The following is a 9,564-nucleotide window of genomic DNA, read 5'->3' as shown; positions in this document are numbered from 1 at the left end:
TCTCTTTCCAGGAAATCTGGGGGTACAAATTCGTAAGGCTCTTAAGAATAGGTTGCTGGCTACACCTATCTTGATAGTATTGTCATGATAGCTAAAGTAGTGAATATATGAAAGTGAGAACGTTGGTTTTTCTGTATATGGTAAATTTGTATTCTGTCGTGTCTCTGATTATTAAAACATCAAGAAAAAGGAATTTTGTTGTCTGTTTCCCATTCAACTTTAACTTTAAATTTGATGCTGGGCAGGGCCTAATGCGTTTAATTTTGAGAGGAATTCATTAAAATTACCCCACTTATTATCCCAAAATGTTAGTATGTCATCCACGTATCTCATCCACAGAAATGTTTTTGGGTTTTATTGCATTTATTACTGTAGTTTCAAAGTATTCCATGTACAGATTGGCTAAAATAGGACTTAAAGGACACCCATACTACACCCGAATTTTTTGCTTGTAGAATGATTCCCCGAATGAAAATACGTTATTAGATGCACATAATTCAACTAACTTTATTATTTTGTCAAGTGCCAAAGGGAAATGATCTGAATAGGGGGATAATTTTTCCCTTAAAAAACTGAAGAACGTCCTGTACTGGTACTTTTGTGAATAGGGAGTCTACGTCTGACGTAGACTCCCTATTCACAACGTACCAGTACAGGACGTTCTTCAGTTTTTAAGGGAAGAAAAATTATCCCCCTATTCAGATCATTTCCCTTTGGCACTTGACAAAATAATAAAGTTAGTTGAATTATGTGCATCTAATAACGTATTTTCATTCGGGGAATCATTCTACAAGCAAAAATTCGGGTATAGTATGGGTAGTCCTTTAAGTCCTATTTTTAGCCAATCTGTACATGGAAATACTTTGAAACTACATAATAAATGCAATAAAATTAAAAAACCCAAAAACATGCTGTGGATGAGATACGTGGATGACATACTAACATTTTGGGATAATAAGTGGGGTAATTTTAATGAATTCCTCTCAAAATTAAACGCATTAGTGCCCAGCATCAAATTTAAAGTTGAATGGGAAACAGACAACAAAATTCTTTCTTGATGTTTTAATAATCAGAGACACGACAGAATACAAATTTACCATATACAGAAAACCAACGTTCTCACTTCATATATTCACTACTTTAGCTATCATGACAATACTATCAAGATAGGTGTAGCCAGCAACCTATTCTTAAAGCCTTACGAATTTGTTCCCCAGGATTTCCTGGAAAAAGAATTTGAACTAATTCGCAAGCAACTTTCATCTTTAAAGTATCCTGACCATATAATTGAGAAAGGAATTCAAAAAGCAAACGTAATTTTCTACCGACCCCCTAAAGACAAGACCAGAGACACACCCAACAATAAAATAAAAAATTCCCCACCTGGAGACGATTAAGAGAGTAACTCACACCCTTGGGAAATCCAACCCTTTTGCATTTACCTACCCAAATACCTTAGCCAAATCCCTGATTAACGTCCAACAAGACATCTCCCAAAGACTCTGGGGTATATGTGATCCCATGCCAGGGACTGTGACCAATCTTACATCGGATTTACAGGTAAATCACTTCCCCAGAGATTAATACAACACAAACGGTCAGTTAGGTATGGACAACAGAACTCGGCTATTTTTCAACCATAAATAGAACATAACCATAGAATAAACTGGAATATGTCACGTGTAATTTATAGCAGCAACTGCCGGTACAAGAGTCAAATGATGGAATCGGCCTTAATAAAAGAGAAGCAGGTAATGAACATCTCAAAAGGGAATTGGATTTCAGATATCGTCGACGCATTGTTCATTCAACAACGCTTAAGAAGATTAAAGGAAGATTATCAGCGGGGGTGACCTAAATTGGCTTACTTGTGGACGAATCCTTTGGTATAAATACCACCTTTTCTGTAAACTTTTTCTCATTCATATACCTGAAGAGAGAGACAGCAGTCTCTGAAATATAGTACTTTTTCTCTCTACATTTTGGTGATGGGCTCCTTTTATTAGATATATATATATATATATATATATATATATATATAAATAAATAAATAAATATATATATATATATATATATATATATATATATATATATATATATATATATATATATATATATATATAATTAGATTTTTAAAAAGCCTGATAAAAATATGAGAAGGGAAATTATTATTTACTTTAGTGTACGTTCGACCTCAAAAACATAGGATACCTTTATTTAAATAAAAGAATTTTGTGTTTATGAAGTTCGCTTATCGTATTTCTAGCAGTATTTAGCTATGTAAAATATCAGTCCGTGAATACTGTTGCAATATGCTGATTTTCATAGCTTGTTACACAAAGTACCCAAAGGTTGTTAGCTTTCAGTGTTTACCATTATGTTAATCGAATTATTTTGTTTTTTTTAGAGCCCATCCGATCTGTTATTTTTCCAAAGAGGCATATGTACGAACATTTTATTAAAAACGGTTAGATGGCAACTCACCTCTGGAAGGACTTTATAGTCATTCAACTATTTGCTCGTTTCTGTTGAAATTCTTAAGTTTTATTTTGGTGACGAATAGAACATTTATTGTAAGTAAAACGTAAATTGCATGCTCCGCTGTTTTCTTTTTACCACCTTAGTATTTAGACGACTGCGGACAATATTTGATGAGTTATTACAACATTCTTTTTAATATATTTGTGTTTGTTATGAACAGGGAGCTGTACAGTCTGTGGTCGAAATAATTTCCTTAGAAAGTTTGAACTATAATAAATCCGATTTTAGTATCACTAAAGAAAGGAGGAATTTATAGTGAACTAATAGAACTAATTGCACTCGTTGTTACTTGAAGCTTAGGAAATCACTGGCGATTTATTCTATAGGTCATGTTAGCGATAGCTTTTTAGCCTGATGGCATAAGGCGACGCCGGCTGGTAATGAAGCCTTTTAATTAACACAAATTTTTTTAAAGTGGGTTTTATCGATATAAATAATGAAAATGAAATATCATGGTTCAATCATCTAAATGTTCCCAATAGCTCAACATTCAATAGTATTAACCACAGAAGTGAGTCGTTATGTAAAACACCCCAAAAATACTGAAATTGTATAATTATTACAGAATTATTTCTTTGTTTTTATTTTTTGTTTTTTTAGTTGTGAGATATAGACAATTATTTATTCCCACAGGTTATTACAAGATGGATATATTTTAGCGGGTACAAATATTGCATGATGTTTAGCTGCAATTTTGAAAAAATTCTTTGGAATAATCTGAAATGTTCTGTAAAAGAATAGTTCGGTATGTGACAAAAAACAGTATTCTCCAGTTTTTCATATGGATTTTATGATTTAAAAAAAATTATATATCAGCACTTCTTAACAGAACAAATCTTATATTCTCCAGTGAAGCAAGAACAGAAAAACATCCGTAGTAGAACAAGTAAAACAGAGAATGCCATTGTTAACAATTATTCTGTTTCGAACAATGTGATAAGAATTCAGTGTATATATTTGTGGCTATTTGTACTTTTAGTCATTGCAATTCGCGCTGCCATATATATACCACTATTAGCTATCTGCAAAAACTTACTTTAAATGATACCGCTGGCAGGTAAATAATTCCTGTTTTTAGATCAACAGTCTAACTTAAAAACTTGCAGGAAAAATTATCCATTATATTGGCAAATAGGAAATTAAGAATGATGGCAGTTTATTCCATGCTCCCATTACCGTTTGCATCTAAGTAACATGACAAGATTAGCCATGATCGTTTTTTAATTAGTCTTCTCGATAAGCTTTACAATACTAGTTCGCTAACCACTAATTGGCATATAACTATGACACGCTTCAAGTTATATACCATGGTAGTTCTCATTAATACCTAATCATTATCCCTTTTGCATAAGAACTAATCACAGGCAGTCATGTTTTCTTTGCTAAAAGTAAAAAACGTTAAGTGAATTGAATGAACGAAAATCTTTTATTATTCCTGCTTTTCAAAAATTTTCTCCCCTTTACTTTGAGCCAATATATGCACTGAATGGCTTGATCTGTATAAAATATGGAATGTGACGCTTCCATATGAACAATTTTGGCTTTTGTATGAAACTCATTAAAATGTAAACAATATACCTAGGTTTTAAGAGTAGAATCATATTGCTTTCTCACTTTTGCTAATTGAAAAAAATATCAAACTAGTGTTTTTTTTTTTTTTTTTTTTTTTCTAAAACTCTTATACTGCTTATGCATAATTCTTCTTCGATGATTTCCTTTTCTTGTTCATGTTATATCAGGGTAGAGCACGACATTGTTTTGTCTTAAGGAAATCTTTGAACTACACGCTTTAAAATTAAAAAGAAAAGAATTATTGAACCATTTTCGTTAATGTTAAATGACAAAATATTTTATTTTGCCGTGTGCCTATGTAACCCACATTATCCCATCGTGTTTCTTTGTCATAAATCCTGTTGTATATTACTGATGTGATTGTTCTGATTACAGATTGCAGCATAAAATTGAAGTTGATATAAATTCATGGACGTGGCTTTCTTTAATTCTTGCCTAATGAAGTCGCTGGATCCGAAGAGGCCTTTTCCCAAAATCCAAGGTACGCAATTATTTTTTGTGGTAAAGGCAAGATTATAGTAATTTCCCTGCAACCATGAGTCGAAAACAGCTGAGAAAAAAAAATTACATTTCTATTTTCTAATTAGTTATGGGGAGATATGAAGAAAAAATACGTTTTCATAAGTAATTAGTGTCGCTGATTGCTTAGCCATGAACATAGTACTTTTACTTAAGTAAATGTTTTAATGATTGCATCATCTATTTGATAACTATGATAACCATCAGTGAATAAAGAGCACTCTTGTAATCTGCCAATATTTCGTATAATTATGTAGAGGGTTTATATTTTCAGAAACTCAAGGTTTGTTATGTTGTGCGGTTTAGTTTCATGATAATTGTCCCGTTACGTTATCATTGTAAATTTATGATTATGAACAGTTTGAAGTAGAGCATAAATTCGTGCATACAATGAAAAATAGTGTCAAGCAACTAGATATACTTTTTTGTTTTTATTGGAAGTATCATAAATAAAAGTAGAAAAGGTAATACTGGCCAAGTGATATCAAGGCAAATAACGTTTCAAATGCGGGACCATAAAGATTTGAAGTGGTCTTCAGAGAGTCAAAGAACCTCATCAACCTTTTCAGCCGACTGAAATGTTGCTGGAATATTACTTTTTACTAATAGGTTGTCAATCCCCTGCAGTTCGTAGTCGTATCTGCAGGTAACTCAAACCTTTGGTAGTTTTCAACTGAAAATTTATTCCACTTATCCCAACCTCCTGCAGAGCTATAACATCAATATCGTTAGAATGAATACGCATAGAGATCAGTTACTCTATTTTCTTTAACTCTTAACGTTCCAACACAAAACCTTACGTTTTTATTCTCCAATGTTCACACATTTATCCTTCAGTATAATAGCAGACTGCAACAACTTCAATTTTAAATCATTCAAAGGATTATTAACATAAGCTAGAACCAAATATGCCATATTCAGAAATTCGTTTAACAACCCATTATCCTCCTTACCACTTCCAAGGGATGTGTCCTTCGACACAGTAATTTGATGACCTATTTAAAACCGACAAAACGGTTTTAAATTCAAAGTATACCGTAAACCAACAGCAGTAATGCTTTCATTCATAATTTTTCCAGCCATCACCCCAAGTATAAAACGAACAGTCGTCTCTGGGATGTTTCTACGAGCATATAGAATTTGGTGATCCTGATTCTTAGAAGAGGAAATTCAGAACATCTATGAAATTGCGAGAGAATTATGTTACCCAGGGTATTTTATTGATAGTTGCCTCCAAAGTGCTTATTGTCACGAAAGATCAAAGTAATTTTGAAATTGAAAATACTTTAGTTTTGCCATGCCACTCTGAATTTTTATCAATTGTACTTAGCCTGAAATGTCTGAAAATAAATGTTGTTTTTAGCAACAACTCCTCTGTCAAGAATGCATTGTTTTGTAATAAACCAGTGATGCCAACAGGAGGGGTGTACAAAGTTAACTGCCCTCTTTGTAATTTGCCTTATATTAGACAACCTGGTAAGGAACTAAGTAAGAGAGTTACACAGCATAAATATAATGTACGGGTTGCAAACAGTTCAAGTGCCCTTTTTTTTTGTCACGTGAGAGACTTTGAACACCCTATAGACTGGAATTCAGCTAGAGTCGTTTTTAGAAGTTCATCAATGTATGAAAGATTATTAGTTGAAGGTTGCCTCATTAGTTCTTTTAGTAACATGAACATAAGCGATGGTCTTTTTAAGATGGACGAATTGTTGAAAAGTTTTATTCTTGATGATTTAAAAGTTAAACGAGTTGTTAGATATTTTACAAACAGATAGTTTTTTACTGTGATTTATAGTAACCGCATATTTCCGCTAAGTATGTCTTTTGTTTTGAGCAATGTTTATTTGAGTCCTTAAGTGGGTTATTGACTTGTTTCATTGTTATTTGTGGCCTTATGTTACTTTCTTGTGTAAGTTGTTCTCTTAAAATTGTTCACTACCCTGAAGATGACTTTGGAGTAAAAGTTGAAAGTCTTGGTACCTCCTTCTTTCATATATATATATTTTATATATATATTTTATATATATATATATATATATATATATATATATATATATATATATATATATATTATATATATATATATATATATATATATATATAGTACGTATATAAATATATAACAAAAAGAGCCCATAAAAAGCAAAATATAGAGAATAAGTACTATGTATATTTCACAGACTGCTGTCTCTCTCTTCAGGTAGGTAATGAATGAGAAAAGTTGCAAAGAAGGCGGAATTTATGCCAATGATCCATCCAGAGGTAGCTGTTTTACTAGATCATCCCCATTGAAAATTTTTCTTTAATCTTCTTAAGCACTGGTCGAAGGAAGATTTTGTCTATAATATATGAATACCAGGCGCCCTTTGAGATGTTAATTACCTGTCTTTGGTTAATCAAGGCTGACTCTATCATCTCGCTTTTGTACCGACATTTAGTGGCATAAATTATATGTGATAATTCCAGTTTTTTCTGTGGTTATGGTTATTTATATTGTTAGAAATAGCTGAGCTCTGTTGCCCATACCTAACTGACCATTTGTGTTATGTTAATCTCTGAGGAAGTGATTTTCCTGTAAAACCAATGTAAGATTGGTCACAGTCCAGGCATGGGATTCATTCTGTATACTCCTGGGTCTTTGGGGACTGACTTTTGTTGGACATTAGTCAGGGATTTGGCTAGGGTATGAGGGTAGGTAAAAGGAAAGGGGTTAGATTTTCTGAGAGTCTGTGTCACCGTATTAAACCTGTCCAGATGTGGGATTTTTATCTTATTGTTGGGTGTCTTTGTGGTCTTCTCCTGAGGGGGTCAGTGACCCAAACTCATTGGATAAGCCTGTCAAAAGATTTGTACAGTACTTGCTTTTCTCCATAAGATACAGCCTGGGAAGCTATTTTCCCAAGGGTTCTACCCAGTCTTCCCCAAAAACCCAAGAAACATCAGTTATTCTCCAGCATTATTCCCCAAATTCAGTAGAGAGAACAACAGCTGCATCAGCAACATCCATTTTGAGACAAATGTAGCAGTGCGCGGAAAAGGAAAAGCTGCTCTAGAAATGCCCATTACGGGCAAAAGAGGTGGAATTCAGTAGGACTTGCCAGGGTAGGAGTTGCCTCCTACAGTACTGTTTACAGTATAAGCTCTCCCCAAAAGGACACTACATCTTTGCCAGTGGGCTGGGGTTCCACTCCTTCTCCCCCTTCTCAAATTGCTACCTGAGGATAACATGGGAATCTGGTTCTAAAATGACTGAGTAAGTCTTCACCTTTATGGTCCATCTACAATAACAATTCTTTCTTTATAATTAGTCCATGGACCTGGAAAAATGCTCTCTGCAAACGATTGTTCATACTTTCCCTGCTGTTCTGGTAGATAAACATACGGATGCTGCTTTGACAGGTTGTGCAGGCAATTAGGAGGATCATAAGATAGCTAGATGGTCATCTATTTCTTAGGAGTTGTCACATCATTTTCCAGGAACTGATAGCTGTTTTCCTGTCCTTCTGTAACGAATCCAAAGAAGACCCAGATATTGATTTCATGTGGATGGCTTCATTAACGAAGTGGCACCTCGAAGGGTTGCTAAATGCAACAAAAGAGTCCCTGTCAAGGCAAATGACACCTTCAGCGAAGAGGATATTGGACAAACATCCCTTCCGTGACTGTCAAATTTCTTCCACACCCAAATGTGCAACTTTTCTATAAGAGAGTGCCATCAGCTTCTAGTTTATGTATAAACATAGACATTAGGCAATAACAAGAGACACAATCTCTATAGGACTGGAACAAATGTGAGGCTATCTAATTGTTCGCCCCACTTTCAAAGATTTTTGAAGCTGAACGGACTGTCAACCTTCAACAGAACACCTTCTTTTGGCACAAAAGTTTTCGGTTCATTCCACTAAAACAGTGGTTCTCAAACTGTATTCCGCAGAACCCCAGGGTTCCGTGAACGACTTTCAAGGGTTCCGTTGCCAATATATATACATATATATATATATATATATATATATATATATATATATATATATATATATATATATATATAGATATACATATATATATATATATATATATATATATATATATATATATATATATACATATACATATATATATATATATATATATATATATATATATATATATATATATATATATATATATATATATATATATATGTCTGTGCTGTGTGTGTGTCTGGGTAAATAAGGTTTCTTGCCATATTTTGGAGGTAAAATGAATTTTGTTAGGTCCATCGAAAGAAAACTTTCATTACCTTATGATGGAATATCATGGGCGTTCCACTTTTCATTAGTGGTCTCTTTGATCCGAAACCCTATAAATATTTTTCTATGTAAAAGTCCTGCCAATAACTATTGATTTGATGGATAAGGTAGTATTAATTAGTTTTGATTTTTCTCGTTTCATTTGAAAATTTGGGGATATAATTTCTTGGTATTCTTATTCCATCTGAATAAATATGGATTGATTTCGCATATTTATTTTGTCTTTACTTTACTTCATTAACAAGTCGAAGATAATCGTGAACTAATTTTCTTATTCTGGTTTTGCCTAACGAAAAAAAAGTTAGGAGGTAATAAATGCTTTTATGATTCAGAGATCAAAGATTTATAATCAGAGGGAAATAAGTTTTACTGGTTTCCGTTTCCAAATCTTACTATACTATAATGGGCGTTATGTCTGTCCGTCCGTCTCTCATTCAATCACCGCCAAGCGGCTGGTCCAATGGGCATGACACTTGGCAGGGTTTTAGTTGGGACCCCTACGATACTTTATAATGGGGTTTCATCCTACCTCCCCCGCCTCCTCCGAAGGGGGTGGTGGTGGATTCCCTGAAACTGAGATTGTTCTTATCATGAAATGGGGTTGGTTATGCCCGTAGACTTAGTTACTTTACGAAATTAT

Source organism: Macrobrachium nipponense, chromosome 5, assembly GCF_015104395.2.
Source record: "Macrobrachium nipponense isolate FS-2020 chromosome 5, ASM1510439v2, whole genome shotgun sequence".
NCBI classification, from domain to species: domain Eukaryota; kingdom Metazoa; phylum Arthropoda; class Malacostraca; order Decapoda; family Palaemonidae; genus Macrobrachium; species Macrobrachium nipponense.
This window is presented reverse-complemented; position numbering follows the sequence as displayed.